Source organism: Dermacentor andersoni, chromosome 1 (genome assembly GCF_023375885.2).
Source record: "Dermacentor andersoni chromosome 1, qqDerAnde1_hic_scaffold, whole genome shotgun sequence".
Classification (NCBI taxonomy): Eukaryota; Metazoa; Arthropoda; class Arachnida; order Ixodida; family Ixodidae; genus Dermacentor; species Dermacentor andersoni.
The window spans coordinates 52,187,853-52,206,374 of record NC_092814.1 but is presented as its reverse complement, the minus strand read 5'-3'; positions in this window follow the sequence as shown (position 1 = coordinate 52,206,374).

Below are 18,522 nucleotides of genomic sequence, written 5' to 3'. Positions count from 1 at the left end.
GAAGCAGCATCTGCATGGGTCTGTGCTCCATAGAACCTCCAAGAAACCTATAACGTCTTATATAGGGCGATAAAAGAATATTTGAAAATATCAAATATTTATTTTTCGAAGCAAATACGACCGAATAACAAGATTTGTTCGAGTCGTAGTCAAGATCTCGGATAAGCTCCCCCTCCCTTTTTGAAACAATCTCTTCGCCAAACGTAATAAAGAAATAAGTGAAATCAAATGGCTGGGTTTCGCCGTCCCTATACACTAGGCCTGCAATCGGCAAACAGGCCGCGGCGAAGATGTTTCGAGCACCTGACGAAGACCCTCCCTCGCGCCGCGCACGCCCTCCTCGGCCGATAGCTCGAAGTATTGGCTCCGTCAGCGCAGACGTTGCGACAGCTCGCGAACCACTGGGAAAAGCGCAAAAGGCGCGCAAGACGCGCCCAGTGTGGCGCGACCCGTGCGCGACGACGCTGTGAGGCCGGCCTCCGCCCGCGTGGTCGGTGCTTCGCGGCGAGCGGTCAACGCGGCATGCAAGCCTCCTTGCCGGCAGCGACGCCAAAAGCAGCAACGTGCGATGTGGGGGAGGCCACGCAGCGGTGGCGTCGGCGTGTAATCTGGGCGTCGTCGTCGTCCTCCCGAGGGGGAGCGCCCTGATGGGGGGGCTGCAAATGACACGCGAGGCAAACAGCGTTACCTCGGAAGCCAATTACCCGCCGCCGCGTGACACCGGAGCGCGCGCGCCCCGCCGAGACAAATCGGCTCCAATGACTGGGCTCGCCGGGGAAAATGGAGCCCCATTTGGAGAGGAAGCCCATCATTTGGGGCGCACGGCCCGTGTCGGATTGCGAGGACAACGGCGCCAATTTGTTCCCCGCGCGCCCACTCAGCCATTAAAAGCCTATGAATATTAATGCTCCGCACGCCCGCCTTTCATAAATATAGATTGTCAGTGGCCGACAGCGCCCCCCATTCCTCCATCCTCGCACCCTGCGCGCAGATTAACCTCCATCAGCGGCCGCCGCTACTCGCGACGCGCTGCAGTCTGCGGTCTCGCGCTTTCTTCTCTGCTCGGCGCGCACTTGGCGCAGCCAGCGACGCCATGCGCGGCACCTGTCTCGCCCCTCGCGGAGCGGATCCGACGCTACCTGCCGCCGCCATTCCTCCGCTGGCTGCCCCCAGCTCGACAGACAGCCGCGCTCCCCCATTAATAAATTGTCCCCGCGGCCCGACTGCGCTCCATTGCTCGCCTCCCTCGGAGAAGAGGGACAGAAACGCAAAGGCGGCTAACGAGCTTGTCCCGAAACGGCGAGCCCACATGCGACGCCTTCTGCTGACGTCAGGCGGCGTCTCGAGGGCGTCCCGTCACGTGGAGGCCAGGTGCCTCTTCTCGCGTGCAGCGCGCATCGTTAAGTATGCATGCGCGCCCCTCGGCGGCCGCGCAGAGGCGCCGCTCGAGGTAAACAGGCCTGGCTCCTGAGAACGGCGAGCAGGTCAGTCGCCCCGCTTGTCCTGCTGCTGCAATCCGTCAGAGTTGCGGCGCTGCGATGCCGGTAGGGGCAAGAAAGTGGATTGCACACCGCGGGAAGGCGGCAACGCGTTGGCGCGGATGGTGGACAGTCGACGCAAAGCAGGCCTGTCGGTGTGTTTGCGCAAGAGGATCATGGGTACAGGCAGATCGTGGCCGCTTCCTTGCCCCGAAAGGACACGAATGCGCCGAGTCGAATAGGAAGAAAGCGAGAGGGGTGGCACGATATCGATCGCACCCCCATCGACGTCTGTTCCTACGACATGGACACATTCTCCTGTGTAACAATACTACATTCACCTAAGCAGTCACCGGCGCGCAGAGAGGTGACATGGGTCTACATGGTTTATGCTATATGCCCTGCCTATAACACATGCTGCGAATCAATGGCTTTGGGCTGTCATGCCTACTTTGCATGCGTAGCTAGATACCGCTCTACAAATTAGGTTGCAACAGCACAAACCTATTGAGTTCTATTTTGGTGCTCGTCTTGAAGGTCTTCACAGAAGAAAGAGGAAAGAGTTTTTCAATAGAAAAAGCTTGCAGACCGATAACAGAACCTTTAATTCATATTTACAAGATATTGATTTCATTTCACCTTACTTTCTTCAAAAAGAAAAGATATTAATTTCATTTCACCTTACTTTCTTCAAAAAGAAAAGATAAGGGTGTTTTCACTGCCTGGTTCCTTGCCGATCCCTCAGGGTGGTTTGCGCCATTTCACTAAGGAACAAGAACAATATACACAGATGAGTCACACTGCATCATCCATTCAACAGTTACCCCCCCCCCCTTCCTTACCCAAACACACACACACAAACTCTCTCTCTCTCTCTCTCTCACACACACACACACACACACACACACACACACACACACACACACACACACGCACGCACACACGCACGCACGCACACACACGCGCGCGCGCACGCACACACACACACACACACACACACACACACACACACGCACGCACGCACACACGCACGCACGCACACACACACACACACACACACACACACGCACACACATCTACCCCTTCCTCTTATTTATAATGTCAAAAGCGAAGATAGAATTTGTATCGGTATTGACGGCCATAAGACTTTTAAAACATTAGGTAAATATTTATTACTGCAAACAATATGTTTGCGTGTCAGGATTTGAACAAAGTAGTGCATATGCACGAACATGCGGTATTAGGTGTAGCCACAGAATCAGAAAGCACTCGCTACACTGACTGCACCTGCAGAACCTCCATGCGCCATCTCTTGCAACATTGCGATTTCTATGCCTGTTTTGGCAATAAGCTATCCTATCAATGTTGGCCGGCACTTCTTGAAGCGCATGCTTCTTGCCGTACCAATAATGTCGCGGTCTGCGCTCTATACTTGTACTTTTTGTCCACTGGCTGGACAGCATGAAATGCTGTTGCAGCTGCAACGTGCAATGACACGTCTTGGCCCCTCAAAGTTGAGAAACAGGTAAGGCTAACGATGGCATTTTTCAACTTATTTGGCAGTAGATCAAATGGTCTCCCTGACCTGTTCTACAAAAATTACCGTCAAAATTGTTAGTATTCGTTTATTAATGCACCTCAAGCTTTTAAATCTTACCGTTGCCCGTATTCGAAGAATTCGATGAGGATACGAGTATGGGTTACATAAATTACGCTTTAACGCGCTAGCAATCGTGCGCTCACAAAAATTTGTTTGTAGTCGGCTATCCGGAATATCTACTTTTTCTGTTTATTAACGCAAATAAACGCGCGAAAAGCCTAGCGCGAGCCACGTGCTCTTCTCACTTGGATCTACAGCCTAAGAAGAAGCCGCAAGCTCAGTGCAATGCCGTTCTGATTAGTACACGTGGGCTAATTTGCAACAACAATTACAACAACAACAACAACAACAAACTTGTCCTCGAAAGAATGAGAACTCTCATAACGCGCTACCTGGCAGCGTATGGTTAGAAAGCGAGGAATAAACTGTAATGCAGGGAATTAAACTGAGATAAACGCATAAGCCAGTGATCACGCAAAAGTGAGGTCACCTAGCTAGCGTTGCGTGTATGCGAATCGCTGAGCCCCTGCTTCGCACGCAAATGCATTCGTCTTGCACTGGCTGGCGCGTGGCAGTGAATTGCATCGCAGTATATGTACAGGATGCGTGCCCACACGTGGATAGCGGTATATATCATCCTCTGTCCGAGCAGAGAGGCTTGGCAAGAGCTGGCCGAGTTGGATTTCATGCAGCGTTGAGAAATGGACGCAAAGACAAGCGAGCGCTGTCTCGCAAGTAATGTTTGACAGAGAGGAACATGATTGACTCATTGACTCGTTGATATCGACCATTGAACCTTTTGTCATGGTCCCTTGCGACTGATTCGGAGGCTCATGTGAGAAAGACGATGAGAAGGAGGATGATAAGAATTACATATATATAGCTTAGGTTTGAATAGACAGGCGCGTCGGTTATTGCATATTTGAATGAGTCTGGTACTCTATGAATACCTGAACATTTACTTGCTTCTATAGAGTGTGTGCCTCACCGATTGTTCATTATAGGTTAGTTGTGAGACAGCGTGTGTTTGTTTTAGAGTACCGTGTTGTTTTCCTTTAAGCTGCTTAGAAGTAGTCGGAAGAAATACAGCAGCTATCAGTATGACTGTACTGGGGATGCACAATCAACTGTTTAAATTTTTTTTTATAAAATCAAGATTATGTACAAAAGCGTTGGTGTCGATACAACAGTAAATTAAATGAGCACTTCGCCCACCCAGTTCCCAGGATCAATAAACGCACCGATACATCACATAGCCCCTTAGCTCGCCTTATAGGAAGTTTATGCATTCGCCGTGTCTGTTTGACAAACCCAAACAATGACTTAAAGAAGAAGAAAAAAAAAAACAAGGAAAGACGTAACTGCTTCCCGATCGATAATTGAGTTTCAGCTGGCCCGGCGCTCCCATTCATGATCAATGAATGCACACGTGAGATGTAAGAGCAGTCGAAATTTTTACAGTTGTACCCATTAAAGCTGTCACACCACCTATATATATAAACGAAAATGCATTAAAGCACAACAGATACGTCATCTCCTGACATACCACAGTGAAGCAAGAATACGACGCTGTCTTTAGTTAAGCCCAAAAAAATACACAACTGTTCTCATGTAGCGGCGCTCGTCCGGTGTTCTCGTGCGAGCGCTCCGCTAATCTAAGGGCTCGAAGGAGCGCGGCGTGAACCAAGAGTGGCGAAGACGACCGCCCTCGTAACTGCCAGCCTCATTTTTACCGCGCGCGCGCGTAGGCCGCGAAAAGCGGCGCGCTTAAGGAAGGCGTTAAAAAGCTGCCGAGGAGGAGTGTCGTAAAGTTCGCGCAGCAGGGACGAGCAGTAAAGCAAGTCCCCGTTTAGTGCCGCCCTCCATCAGGCGTCCGCCGCTAAGCCCTGCAACTGCGCGCCCCGCTTCGGTCTTCCCGCGTGCAGCCTCCATCGAGTATAGTACCACATATACCCTCCCCGCACACGCAGTTCACTTTTGCGCGAATGGGTTTGAACAGTTGTACCCCACACTTGCGCGAGCGACCTATTATCGGCAGCGCTCGTATTCCTTCTCAGGGGTCTTCGAAACCGCGGAAGGCGTGTAGCACAGCGTTCGTGGAAGAACGAACATTCTCACTTCAAAAGGAAAAAGAAGAAGAAGAAGAAGAGAGAGAGATGAGGGGCTATATATGATAAAATCGTTGATGCGTCCGTCTTGAGAGGAAGCTGCATATATATAGTATATGACAGAGGGATACATATGGCGGCGGCTTTTCGTCCATGCCCTCGCCCATGCCGGCGCCGGGATATGCATCTTCCGTTGTAATGATGTTTTGTGGTATACCTCAATGGTGCTGTGCGCCTGTTTATAGACCCTATTCTCGGCGGTCCCACGGGCACCGCCATGTTCGATCCCGTGGTGACGTGTCCATTGGGTTCTTCAGCTTCCTCCTTGTTTACCATGGATGTGCGTGACGCTCGGGGCGGCTAAGAAAACGTCTGTTTTATAGTATATTGTAGACGGTGACTGGGTGGACAACACGAAGCTTTGGCCGCAGCTTCAGATGACTTGTGGGCGCTTTCCGAGCTCATTACGCCTTTTCCAAACGGTGCCAGCAGCGTATACGGGTTCGTACTGATTTGAAGCGGAGCTGGAAATGTATTCCAAGCGCTCCAAGCTTCTCGCTTTTGAATTAAATCAGGTATATAGAGTCTTTTTCTCTTTGTTTTTATATGCCAATCGCTTTGAAGCAGCGTCTTGGCATGTTTCTGATTCAGTAATGTTCCTCTGTAAGATAACTTTCTGATTGTTGATTTTCTGCCTAATCGCTCGGGAGTGTGCATGCTCAGTTGCACTATATTTGTTCTTGCCTTGCATAATTAAGGCTTCTAATGTAGATGTTCGGTACTTTTTAGTCGCTTGTATAGAAAAAACGTACTATCGCTAGTCACTCGCTTAATCTTTGCACTGTCACGGAACGTCCAACTTCGAACATTGATGCCCTTTCGGTGCACTCTTGACCCAGGCCTCCACGCATTTATTCCATTCACGTATTCCTGATACGTGGCCGTAAGTCTGAGTGCGTGTATGTCGGGGTGGATGCGTGTAGATACCGTGTGAGAAACTTACTATACCAGGAAACGGCGCTGCTCCCTTTGTCACCGTGTAACGAGCAGACTCTTGCCGACATTTCCGGGGTTGAAGTCCTTTCTCAGGCAGCTATAGCGATACAAGGCTGGCGGATGAGTGAATATTTTTTTTTTTATATTCGAAGAAAGCTGCTCATCGCGAAAGGCCGGCTACGCAGGCATTCCTTGCGTAGCCGTGGTACGTCCATGAACTTGGCCACACAGATTCATTACGTTCTTTTACATGTCAATTACTATTGTTTCCGTCCAACTACTGCGTATGAAGGTCTTCCCTCTTGTGTTCCCCATTTTGCAGTGCGTAAGCAATCACCCAGCTGAATTTTCCGACAGCTGATCACACAGTAACAGGGTAGAAGCGGCAGTGATTTCGCGTTCGCGCACTTTTGCACTGTTTCGCCTGAGGCTACGCGCGAGGCGCCTCGCCGGTAGCGTCATCTCGTTCCTCTAGAGCAAACTACGCTCCGTGCAAAGGGTCCACGTGTCCGAGAGATTCATCAGAGCTTAAACATAATACCATTGTCACAGTGTACTCTTACACGTGGCGCCATGGCTGTTAGAAACATGCTCAGACGTATATCCGTTAGAGACCGTGCCACTGGCAATGTTTGTATTTGGACGACAAGCTAATTATTCAGATACAACAAGCTTTGCCCACAAATAAGTGTACTGTAACTGCCCTCTGCACGCGCTTCCGAGCTGCAAAACATGGTTCCAGAGGGGCGTTAATATTGAAAGAAGTCCGCCTCCTCTTTGACGAAAGTACCGAACGTAATTCGCTGGCGCTTCTATACATGTTCTCTCTACACATTAGATAGCACTTCCGTCAACACTGCATTTCCAGATTGGGACAGACTGTCAAGTTCTGCTTATTCTGGAAAATTTTAATACTGCCAGTGTGATACGTGATGGAAAGTATTAAATTGAATGGAATAAAGGAAGAGCACACGCGACAAACGTTGATTGAAACTTTTATATACAAGCAACGCAACCGATAGAAGATATTGAAGCGATAAAAGGCAACAGAAAAAGCGCAAACAAGAGCACACAACACGTGGTAAAGAAAATAAAGAAAACACCTCAAGTGGTAATAACGAGCCTCGTACGCAAGAAGGAGCGGGCACCTCACCCATCGATGACAATAACTGAGGCTCATATGATGCTTCAGCAATTTTCTTTTAGGCGTATCTTTGCTTAGGAGTTAGAGCACATGATCGAGGCAGCTGTCTGAATGTCGCATATTCTTTGTTTTGTTTACTGCGTCTATTGTACTTACGGTGTGCGCGCGTGATTGTGCATGTGTGAAAGACTTTCCACCGTCTTTCTCTTTTCTACTCCGTGGCTGATACGCAAGAAGGAGAAGTACAGAGACAGGAGAGTGCGTGGCTCTGTATATACCCCGCAAGCTAATTTCCATTAGTCGCGCTCAAGCAACCCTATACGCGATGGATCCAGTCGCCCGTCTCCCTGCGCCTCTTCCTCGAGCCGGACCAGCCGCGCGGACCAAGTGAGTCGGCGGCGGCGGCGGCAAGGGTGAGGGTGCCCGGGAAGAGACCGTAAATCGCGCGGACTCCGGCGAACGCCTCGACTATACGCGCCGCGGTGCTGGGAATCAAGTGAGGCGCATCCGCGGAAGCCCGCTTTCCGAGTGAGCGCCCGGCCGCGGAGCTGCGCTTCTGGCGCTGTAATTGACCTATTTGGAGGTAAAACGCCGGCTAATTGCGGTGCTGCTCGAGGCGATCGATCGCTACCCCGCTTCTATATCCTCCTCTTCTTAACCCGCCTGTGCTCTAAGGCCGCCACCGCTGGCGCCTAATTAGCTCGCTACACCACCTCGCTGCGCGAGAGGCCAAGACGGTAACGTCTCGGAAAGGAGAGAGAAGCGAAAGACAAACAGCCGCCTCCCCCTCCCCCGCAACCTTCCTTCCATCTCACGGTGTTCAAGTATACTGTCTCTCGTCTATGCAGGTATCGATGCGTACCCGGCTAAAGAAGATTTGGTCCTGTAAGGTTCTCTGTGCAACCACCGTAGATGTTTCGCAACGCTCCGAGGAAACGAACCTGAACTGTGTTCCTTGCTGACTCTCTCTGGTACAGCATGTTTTCTCCTTCTTTCTTTTTTTTTTTTTTGCCAGTGTGGTAAGACTTCCAAATAAATAAAGCAGACAAGGTCATTGCCTCTTACCGCTATGTGTGTGCACGAAATCAAAACGTGTATTATCACATGAAGAAGAAAACTTTACGTTACACCAATTACTCACATCACTAATGATGTCAAATTAAGGTAATCAGTAATGGTGCGAAATTACTAGCGCAGTAACTGGTTATGAACAAATATATTTAAGCGGTCAGAAGGTTCCATATTGCTTGTAAAAAATCTGGATGCTGAAGGCGTTGCAACTGCCACAGCGGTGTGTTGGGGGAGCTTTGAACGCTTAAATACAGGGGACACGTTTTCGAAGATAGCGCCAAATGGTCGCCTACTCAATGGACAGAATTAGCAGAAGCGTAAATACTAGCAGGCTCTTACACTAGCAAGACGACTGCATTTGAGCGAATTTCGGCGTACAAGAATGATATAGAGCGCGTAGTACCGCTTACACTTATCAATGTTTGCCCACGGTTCGATGGCCCTGGTACATTATTCAGCAAGATATTTAACGAATATAAATAAACACACCACGTGAGTGCACGAGTGTCGCCATGTCGCACTATCGATTTTTCACAACGTGGCAATTCATAGCACTTGCGGCACGAACGCTTTATACAAAGTGTTCGGTGAGGTATACATCAGCCATCATGAAGGGGCAGCGCAAGATGACGAAAACAGAAGGCACAAACACACAGGACAGCGTGTGTTCCTGCCTTCTGTCTTCGTCATCTTGCGCTGCCCCTTCAAGATGTTCAACCAGTACCAACTCGCCCAAATGTCAATCCTTCTACAATATATCAGTCAACTTACCACAACGTATTTCTGGACTGCACTAAATGATATAATTTATCGATGTATTCAGTAGCAAGGATAAAGGCGATAACAAAAAAAAATAAAAAATAAAGGAGCGGTAAGTGGAACCGACGATGAGTACGTCATACATTATAAATAGCGCACTACATCTGCAGGCTTGCAGTGGCGCCTGACACCGGCGAAAGATGCCGAGAGCGAGTGGGGCTATACTAATCAAGGAACAACCAAATTAGGAAAACCCACTAAGCTTGAACAAAGACACTCCCTCACCAGAACAGGAATTGGCCACCCTGTTCCAGTATTCGGCCACAACCTCCCTAATGAAATGATCTCCTCAAAGAAATGGCCCTCATTCCCCTGCAGTGGCTGCGGAGCATCTGACCAAGGCGGCGGTCAGACTTGCAACGCAGCAGAGGATGCTGAGAATATCTGGGTCCGGACAGGTCGGCAATGGAAACTGACCCTTGAAACGTTTAACACTCGAACCCTCTCGAGTGAGGCAAGCTTAGCAGGACTCTTCGAAGAACTATCAGACAATGTTTGGGATATTATCGGCCTTAGTGAGATTAGAAGACCTGGTGAGGCTTACACATTGCTGAATAACAGCCATGTCCTCTGCTATAGAGGTCTCCCGGATAAGAAGCAATACGGGGTGGGATTCCTAATCCATAAAGACATAGCGGACAACATTGACGAATTTTACAGCATCAACGAGAGGGTAGCAGTAGTCGTAATCAAACTCAATAAAAGGTATAGATTAAAGGTAATACAAACCTACGCTCCAACGTCCACTCACAACGATGAGGAAGTAGATCAGTTTCATGAAGATGTTGAATTAGCGATTAGAAAAGTGCAAACGCGGTGTACAGTAGTAATGGGGGACTTCAATGCAAAAGTGGGGAAAAAGCAGGTGGGTGAACAGGCAATTGGCAACTACGGTGTCGATTCTAGAAACAGTAGAGGCGAGATGCTGGTAGAATTCGCAGAAAGGAATAAGCTGAGAATAATGAACACTTTCTTCAGGAAACGTAGCAACAGAAAATGGACCTGGAAAAGCCCTAATGGTGAAACAAGAAATGAAATTGATTTCATACTTTATGCCGATCCCAGCACAGTGCAGGGTGTTCAAGTAATAGGTAGAGTAAAATGTAATGATCATAAGTTAGTGAGGGCCAGGATCCACCTGAATTTAAACAGAGAAAGAGTAAAATTGGTCAAGAAAAAAACAGGTCAACTTAGAGGCAGTAAGGGTAAAAGCAGACAAATTTAGACTGGTACTTGCAAATAAGTATGCAGCCATATAACAGAGAGATGATGATGATGACATAGTGGTAACCAATGAAACCGTAACGAGGCTGGCTTCAGAGGCAGCGATTGAAGTGGGAGGCAAGGCACCAACGCAACCAGTAGGCAAGCTCTCCCAAGTAACAGAGGACCTAAAAAAGAAACGACAAAGAATAGAAAGTGTCCAACTCAAGAGATAAGATAGAATTCGCGGAATTGTCAAAACTGATCAACAAGGCGAAAATAAGTGATATTCGAAACTATAACATGAGAAAGACTGAAGAAGCCGTAGAAGATGGACGCAGCCTGAAATCAGTGAGAAAGAAACTTGGCATAGGACAAACCAAGATGTATGCGCTAAAAGATAAGCAGGGCAATATCATCAGCAATCTGGAAGATATAGTAAAAGCAGCGGAAGAATTCTATACTGACCGTTAGAGTAGCCAGACGAGTCAGGAGCTCTCTATTCTAAACAATAAAGACCAGTATACTGAAACTCCTCCTATACCTAGAGATGATGTCAGAAAGGCCTTGCAAGGCATGAAACGGGGAAAAGCGGCAGGAGAGGATGAAATAACAGTCGATTTAATCAAAGATGGAGGAGACATAATTGTAGGAAAACTGGCGGCTCTCTTTACGAAGTGTCCATCGACTGCAAGGGTCCCAGAAAACTGGAAGAATGCAAACATTATACTAATCCACAGAAAGGACGACGTTAAAGAACTAAAAAATTATAGGCCCATTAGCTTAGTCCCAGTATTATATAAAATATTTACCAAAATAATCTCCAACAGAATAAGGACAACACTGGAATTTAGTCAACCAAGGGAGCAGGCTGGCTTCAGGAAAGGTTACTCTACAATGGATCACATCCATGTTTTTTAAACAGGTTATCGAGAAATCTGCAGAGTACAATAAACCTCTCTATATGGCTTTCATAGATTACGAAAAAGCATTTGATTCAGTAGATATACCAGCAGTCATAAAGGCATTGTGTAATCAAGGAGTACATACCGCTTACGTAAATACCCTAGAAAAATATCTACAGAGATTCCACAGCCACCTTAATTCTACACAAGAAAAGTAGGAAGATACCTATAACGAAAGGAGTCAGACAAGGAGACACAATCTCTCCCATGCTATTCACTGCGTGCTTAGAAGAAGTATTCAAGCTATTAAACTGGGAAGGCTTAGGAGTAAAGATCGACGGTGAATACCTCAACAACCTTCGGTTTGCCGATGACATCGTTCTATTCAGCAACAATGCAGACGAGTTACAACAAATGATTGAGGACCTTAACAGGGAAAGTGTAAGAGTGGGACTGAAGATTAATATGCACAAGACAAAGATAATGATAAATAACCTGGCAAGGGAACAAGATTTCAAGATCGCAGGTCAGCCTCTAGAGTCTGTGGAGGAGTACGTTTACCTAGGTCAACTAATCACAGGGAACCCGGACCATGAGAAGGAAATTCACAGAAGAATAAAAATTGGTTGGATCGCATACGGCAGACATTGTGAGCTCCTGAATTAGAGCTTACCATTATCATTGAAAAGAAAAGTATACAATCAGTGCATTTTACCGGCGCTGACATACGGCGCAGAGACTTGGAGGCTGACAAAGAAGCTTGAGAACAAGTTAAGGACCATGCAAAGAGCGATGGAACGAAGAATGCTAGGCATAACTTTAATGGACAGAAAGAGAGCAGTTTGGATCAGAGAGCAAACGGGCATAGAGGATGCTCTAATAGACATTAAGTGAAACAAATGGCGCTGGGAAGGTCTTGTAATGCGCAGACTAGATAACCGTTGGACCATTAGGGTAACAGAATGGGTACCAAGAGAAGGGAAGCGCAGTGGAGGACGGCAGAAGACTAGATGGAGTGACGAAATTAGGAAATTTGTGGGTGCTATTTAGAATCGGTTGGCGCAGGACAGGGGTAATTGGAGATCGCAGGGAGAGGCCTTCGTCCTGCAGTGGGCATGAATAGGCTGATGATGATGATGATGATGATGATGATGATGATGATGATGACGACGACGATGATGATGATGATGATGATGATGATGATGATGATGATGAACAGCAGGAAATCCGGGGCTGAGGACGTATACCGGCTGTCTCAGCGAACACTTTCAAAATTTTTTAAAGGTCGCCTGTGGCAGATAGCGCAATTCTCGTTCATGACCTGGTCTACTCGAAGAGATGCACATTACTTGCACAAAAAATTGAAATGCATAAAAACTAATTAACAAACATTCACTAATTAAGTTTTGAACTAACTACCTTATGGCTCATATTGCAACTTACAAATTCTAGCCGTGGAGTTCGTAAGGCGGATGCACTTGGAACGAATTCTCAGGATGACACCAGTTTCAGGATATTAATTCCCGAACTTTGCGGAGAAATGCATTGGCGTTTCAGTTACTCGTGGGCCTGAATCCATAAAGCGATATATTGTTAAGAAAGTAACTGGTAAGACCAGTTACGTAAGTAGACCATTTTATGAACTATAATTGCGTTATCTGCCACGGGCAACCTTTAAAAAATTTTTAAAGTGTTCGCAGAAACACTCTGTATCTCATTTACGCCGGAAGAAAGCTGCGGCCGCTGTAGTAGAGGAGGAGGCCGCTGGAGCCCGCCATAGGAGTCAGTTACGCTGGGTTGCTGATAAGTACTTAGCTTTACACCCGAAAAACAAGTCACTTTCGCCCGAAGGGCGACACATTGACAGAGACAGCAAGGTGTCGCGTTGCGCTGGGACTCTTCTGTTTGGGGTCTCTATACATACTCTGGGATTCAGCCACAGGGATGTTTGCTCCGCAGTCCTGGAATCACTTAAGGAGTCACACCGAATGTCACGTTAAACCTGTATCTTTTCCTCTTTACTTTTTTGTGTGCTTTTCAATTAATGGTGACTGATTCTTTCCACTATTATTGCTTTCATTTACACACGTAGTTCCAGCATTCAACAGCACTTACTTTACATTGCACTCCTCAAGGTTTATTTGTGGTTATAACTTGAAATAATCCGCCCAATTCTCGGCCAATGCCCCGCAGTGGTTATGAGTTGGATGCGCGCAACATCACCGACTCCTCGAACGGTGTTCAAACTACACGCGGGTGCGACATATTGGCGCGACGAAGCACGCAATGCCGCACGTGCTGGGCAGACTCGTAGGACATGCACCCTGGCATCCGCGAAATGTCTCTCGCACGCGGGAAGTTCTTAAGGATGTTCTGTTCCGCTTGCTGACCCAACCGTCCGTGGCCTATGGCGTTACATCAGAGATATATACAATAAGGACAAGACGAGCCCCATGCTATGGCTACCTGTTCTGAGTAATCTTGTTGCGCTGAAGCGTTTTTCATCATCCTATACGCAAATGCTCATTGTAAACATTGGTTAGTGTGGTTTTCTCCCTGAAGCGTATCATTTTGTTAGTTTGAGTAATGATGTACTTGACAAGTGACAGAGAAAGAAAGAGGCGTCCATATATATATATATATATATATATACATATATATATATATATATATATATATATATATATATATATATATATATATATATAGAGAGAGAGAGAGAGAGAGAGAGAGAGAGAGAGAAATGCAGAACATCACGGCGACGGTATCCCATATAACTGCTATCGCAATAAATATTAAGCGAGGAAGCCCCCACGTCATCTCCACCACCGGGCGATAATTAGCAGAAAGAAGCGTAACCTGAGGAAGAATAGGAAGACCAGTACTCTACTCTACTGGTGACGCAAGACCCTGAAAACCAGCTATGGCTGGTGGACAGGGCTCGGGCGGCGGCAATAATGAGCCATAGCTACCTGTACTGAGGAGGTCACCTGTCTTCGGGCTCAAGTCGAAGAAGCCTGGTCAAATAAACAATGAAGTCTATTTTTCTCTCTCTGGGAAGCTGTGACTGCCACAACATTATGCATAATCCGCCAGAAAGTCAACGCACTTGCAACATCGATCATGCAGCTTCTTAACTCCCCTCAAATACTTTTCTGCTGGTGTATCGATTCATTTGCAGCATTGGTTGCCTACAGAACGTTCCCAAATCGTTGTCCCTTTATGTGTTTTATGAGATTGAGGAAAATGTTATTGTCAATAGGAGCCAAGTCTCGTGAATATAGGGTGGATGGGGCAGACATATTATCAGAACCTTACAAGCCGCAGAATACGAGAAAAACAAGAATACTCGCGCAGCTTGGGCCGCGCACCCTGGAGTTCGAATTTCCAACCTATAAGGCTTGTTCCACATAGATTCCACCAACTGAGTGGAACATCAATAGCTTCTCGAGACTTAGTGTTAACAATACAACTTAAGATTGTGCGTCGCATTTTTTTCTTGTCGTTGTTGTCAGGTTTTTTCTTTTGTATATTGTGGGGATGCACGACTCTCACGCGCCACTGATATGTTGTTTTCTCGCATACCTCCCATCTCCTGTATCCGGCTTCGCCGCGTGGCTTTACTGCAGCTGTCGGTATGCTTGCAGGGTAGTACGAGAGTCGGCGTGAGTGTTACTTTGCTAACGCCGCCTAATGGCGGGGTTACTTGGGCGCAAAAAGGAGAAGGCTCTTCCTCTTTGGTTCGGGTTCGGCAAGAGGCGTGGACATTCTGCGCATGCGCCAACCCATGCTTCTGCGAGGCCATCTCGCGAGGCCTACCCCGGAATGGACGAACACGATCGTTCGAACGCGCCACAGTTCGTGTGACCGTACGCGCGAATGACCCGAATTGGTGTCCAGCATGGCCGGGGCGAACATATTCGCTCGTTATCCGGTCGCGGTGAGTCGGACTTCCGCGATCTGTCGCGCGCCCATCGGCATGTTTTGTGGATAGCAACTCGGCTAGCAGGCATTAGTCTATGAAAGGTGGAATAAATGCCCTTGTGATTGTTTGCACTACTGTGTTGTCGTTCCTTTGTCCCAAGAGCGCGGGTGAGAACCCCGCATCTGGCTGCCCAACGTGGCCTTGTTGGGGCATCGGACGATAGTTTTAAGTTTTACTTCGTTTATGACCTTTGCTTGAACCGAAGCGTAGAGCTAGCGTGCAATTTGATCGCTAGCGTCGGCGGCATGCTTTCTTGAGCGAGGCGACGGTGGCTGTAGTGTATTTGAACTTTTCAGCATGCTAGGCCTTTTCGTAAATGATTTTTTTAATGACATTCGTGGGTACGAGAGCCACGTGTTCTACATCCTGGGAGAGCGAAGCTTAGCGCTCGCGGAGCATTGGCAAGCCTAAAGCGAGTGAGTACGGAAGCCTCATGTGTGGTCCGAATTTATTATGTAAACAGCTTCTATCTCTTCGATGAAGTCGCGGCTCTGGGAGCCGGGTGGCCGCGGGCCACGGTTGCCGCTACGGGATGACTGGTATTGCTGCATGGCACCGGGCGCTCCGCCACCGTCTGGGACGGTGGGCGCCGTCAACTCGGATGCTGTGTGCACCGAGCGGGGTAGGACTACCTAACAGAGCTGACGTCTCCTCGCGGCTGCCTGTTTTGCGTCCATTTTCGGTGTTGTTTTTTGGATGCCGGTTGTTGTCAGGGTAGAGACGCTTTAGGCATAATGCTTTACGAAGCTGCCTGTCGCACGTGGAGGGACACAACCTGGTGGACCGTGGCGTTGAGGTGTTGCAGTTTGCTTCCCTCATTCTAGTTAGCCTCGCACGAATTGAAATTACTCATTCGACTGAAGGAAGCGAGGTTCGTTCACGTGAACTTAGCATCTGAGTAGCCGCCCGATCTCTTGCTAGCCGAGTTGAACTTCGTACCACGTGGGCGATGCGCATGCAGAATTCCTCTCCCTTGCACTACTTTAGTGTTTGCTGAGTGCGTTGAGTGGTACGCAGCCTGAGTGCACGGAGTCATCCCTGGTTTGCTGTGGCCTGCACATCGTCTGCGCTGCTGGCCCGGACTACGATCGAGCCACCCCGCGCAATGGTGATGCTGTGGCCAGTTCGGCGCAGCGACTTCGGCGGCCGCCTGTATCCGGCTCGCAACCCTCGGCGGCAGAGAAAAGAGCTGGCGGTCACCTACAGCTACTGCGGCTCTCGCCAGCAGGGTGCGTCGGCGCGAGCGACGCTTGCTTGCAACGACTACTGCATCGCCGTTTGCGGAGTCTTGGGCTGGAATTGTGCCGTCGAGTCTGCAAAGCTGCTGCTGCTGCGACCAGCGCACGCTAGCGGTGTACACAAGGACAATGTCGGCTCGCATGTTATGGACAGCGTGTGGACATTACCTCGGCACGGCCACTGTTGCATGTACTACCTTGTTCGCGAAGCACGCGTTGAAGTTAGACCGTGTGACATTTTTCGCCGGAACATGTAGCGATTTAATGTTGGGGTGATGTGGGGATGCGCGACTCTCACGCGCCCCCTGATATGTTGTTTTCTCGCATAGCTCCCATCTCCTGTAATCCGGCTTCGCCGCGTGGCTTTATGCGGGTGTCGGTATGCTTGCAGGGTAGTACGAGAGAAGGCGCGAGTGCACTCTGCTAACGCCATCTAACGGCGGGGTTACTTGGGCGCAAAAAGGAGAAGGCTCTTCCTCTTTGGCTCGTAGTCGGAAAGCGGCGCGGACGTTATGCGCGTGCGCCGATCCATGCTTCTCCGAGGCCGTCTCGCAAGGCTACCCCGGAATGGACGAACACGATCGTTGGTGTCCAGCATGGCCGGGGCGAACATATTCGCTCGTTATCCGGTCGCGGTGAGTCGGACTTCCGCGATTTGTCACGCGCCCATCGGCATGTTTTGTGGATAGCAACTCGGCTAGCAGTCATTAGTCTGTGAAAGGTGCAATAAATGCCCTTGAGATTGTTTGCACTACTGTGTTCTCGTTCCTTTGTCCCAAGAGCATGGGTGAGAACCTCACAATATATACCGGGTCTTTTTTTTTTTAGAAGGTCCGAAGTTTTTATAAACTGCCTTTGGCACATAGCACAATTCTAACCCTTGACCTAAGTTATTCGATGAGGCGGCGATTATCTCTACGAGAAATCAAAATGCTTCATTAAATAATCGACATAATTACGCTAACTGAATTTTTTGAATTGGTTACCTTACGGCAAATATTTAAATCTACGAATTATAGCCGGTGAGTTCGCAAGTACGACCCCTTGGAACGAATTCTCAGGACTGCACCAGTTTCAAAATATCAATTTTCAAACTATCCGCCGAAATGCATTGGCGTTCCTGTTACTTCTTTTGGGACAACGCTGATTTGTGCATTGAAGCACAAAAGTAACTGTAGCACCAATGGATTTCGTCTTGAAAATTAATATCTCGAAACTGATGCAGTCCTGAGAAATCCTTCCAAGTGGATGTACGTAGCCACCTCACCGGCTATGATTCGTAGTTTTAAATATTTGCCGTAAAGTCATTCAGTAAAAAGTTAGAGTGATGATTTTAATTCATTAATTAGGCATTTTGTTTTCTCGAACAAATAATGGCCGCCTCATGGAGTAATGTTGTTTAAGGATTAAAATTGTGCTATCTGACACAGGCGACCTTTAAAAATTTTTGGACCTTATTAAGAAAAGGAAAGCACCCGGTATTTGTACTGTCACAATGAGATACGTTTATTTGAAAATGCGAGGGTGAACGATGATAGCAGAATATACATACAGTCCCGCAACACATTGTATTCGGGTTTCCTGACATGTGTATTACATACGTTTGTTATATTATTTACAGCCCCGTAGTGGACGTACTTATTTTCTACGGGGGTTGCTAAACTGTGAACTTATGAACGCCGATTGCCGTTATGCAATGTATGTATGTTATTACTTTCATGTGGCCACTGATATTTCTTTATTATTATTATATATTTTCTTTTCTGCTCGGGGTGAAGCCGCGTCAGGCCTCAATTAAGGCCTTTAGCTTTGCCTCAGTTTTTTGTAGAACAACCGAAATAAACGATCTTTCTCCTTCTAATGTTTGCAAAAGATGTACCACTTACTTATTCATGGTCCTTGAAGTTTTCACGCCGACTACGCTTGTCAAGTGAATCTACGAGAGGTATGTTCAAAGCCGACTAGAGAGAGGCGC